This window comes from Magnolia sinica, chromosome 8 (genome assembly GCF_029962835.1).
Source record: "Magnolia sinica isolate HGM2019 chromosome 8, MsV1, whole genome shotgun sequence".
Classification (NCBI taxonomy): Eukaryota; Viridiplantae; Streptophyta; class Magnoliopsida; order Magnoliales; family Magnoliaceae; genus Magnolia; species Magnolia sinica.
The window spans coordinates 20,000,635-20,002,528 of NC_080580.1; the positions used below are offsets into that span (position 1 = coordinate 20,000,635).

Here is a 1,894-nt window from a genome sequence, read left to right on the forward strand (position 1 = left end):
AGATTTAATTGGATAAGAAGCCACTTTTCAAAATAAACCCATGTAATAGTAATGGGTGTGTAACCACACTACAAGAAAACTATCCTTTACCGGCGGTCAAAACCGCCGGCAAAGGCCATGAAAACCGTCGGTAAATCCTTTGCCTGCGGTTAGCTAACAGCCGGTAAAGCCTCAGTCGGTAAAGGCTTTACCGGCGGCCACGACCTTTACTGACAGTTGTTCTGGACGCCGCTAAATCGTCAGTTTTGTTTAAAATGGTTAAAAGCTACGGATAAAATCCGTAGCTAAATATGACTAGCCAAACAGTACAACCGTAGCCATTGGTACCGTAGCCACAGTAAATGCGTAGCCTGCTGAGTGAGGTTCAGAAAATCAGTTTCACATCAGCTGATACGGAAGTGTTGAATCCATATCAGCTTACCCCAATAAGATACAGGGAAACTCTTAGTTATTCTAAGCATATGATAGGCAATAAATAAAATTCATGGAAGCCCTCCTAGGCATATACTGTAAAGAAATTGCTTCCTATTTCAGTTTTTAACTAACATATTACAGGCAGACAATGCCTATAATGAAATAAATCAAACCTTAATTGAACAGTTTCTATGAATTAAAGTACAGAACATATAACAAATATTAGCACATGGTTACATATCAAAATATCTGAAACAAAATATCCATGCCCTCCTGTTACAATTACAAGATATCATCCAAACATTTCATCACCATTCCACCATTCTTCATTTTCTCTGGTTACTTTGCATGTGCAGATCATCGCACTCTCTGCTGTGAGAAAAATGTCTGGAAAAGAAAATTGTAATTAAAGAATTTGCTAGAGTTTGCTTGCTCAAATTTTATAAAAGAATTTGAAGCATATACCTAACTTTAGAAACTATTCATGGATAGAACAGGGAGTATAAGTTCCTAGGGCATTCGGTCCAAGTATCTTGATGATGCTTGTTACAAGTGGGGATGATACTTCTAAAATCCAAACTTTGATTTGATAGGCACTGCCATAGATGGAAGATGCTCCGAAAATCTTACAGATCGAATTTCCTAATCTGTCAATCAACGTCCTACAAAAGACGGTTAAGAAAAAATTATAAATCAATTGCTTGGAAAAAAAAATGGCCAAAGATTATATGGCAAGAATTCTCAATTAAATTTCCTTAAGTCATACCAAATAGATAACTCTTTATAAGAATATAATTAACACAATTAAATTTCAAACTCAAGATGTGAAATTACTATACTCATCCAATCTGAGCTTCAAATCATAGAATGACTGCAAACTGATCCAGACACATTGGCTTCTCAACGAGTTCTCCATGCAGAAACAAAAACTAAGCTACTATAATCAAACATTATACAGGAGTTTGAAAATCTCCTCCTTGGGGGCGTGTTTTACCACCTGGTTAACTAAGCCGGACATGTGATAGCCCGGTGGGAGTCCTCCGACTTTAGGAACGGGAGTGGACCCTGGTACCTCAACAATACCACTAACCGTCGAGACCTGAGCCTCGACCATCATGGTGCCTCCATCCCCTGGTGGGGTGTGCATGCCTCCAGCAGTCTGATCGGCTCCCTTGCGCTTGGAAGAAGAGGGAATCGCGATCACAGCCTCTCCAACTCTTTCTCTCCCCGCCGTGGGAGGATGTGTGGAGGTATTCGGGGGCATCTCAAGGGCTTGGGTGAAGGCGGCAACAGCTCAGACCTCGGAGGTAGGGGCGACCCCGGCCCTAGAGGCAGCAGGAGTCTCAATCTCAAGAACGATATCAAGGACTTCAACGAGCATGACCTTGACTTGAGGAGTCTCCTTCCTCCTCCGAGTAGTAACTTTTACTTAGGGTTCAGAGCGTAACATCTCCTGGATAGATGAAGGCTTCCTCTTCTT

General features: G+C 41.3%; 1 long non-coding RNA gene across 1 annotated transcript; it reads right to left on the reverse strand.

The window, feature by feature from the left end:
* Positions 1–572: 572 nt before the first annotated feature.
* Positions 573–1,357, reverse strand: LOC131253895 (uncharacterized). The gene is made up of 2 exons (XR_009175338.1): positions 880–1,357; positions 573–801 (listed from the first exon to the last, which is right to left on the reverse strand). It is a non-coding gene; the product is annotated as an uncharacterized LOC131253895 (long non-coding RNA).
* Positions 1,358–1,894: the final 537 nt, after the last annotated feature.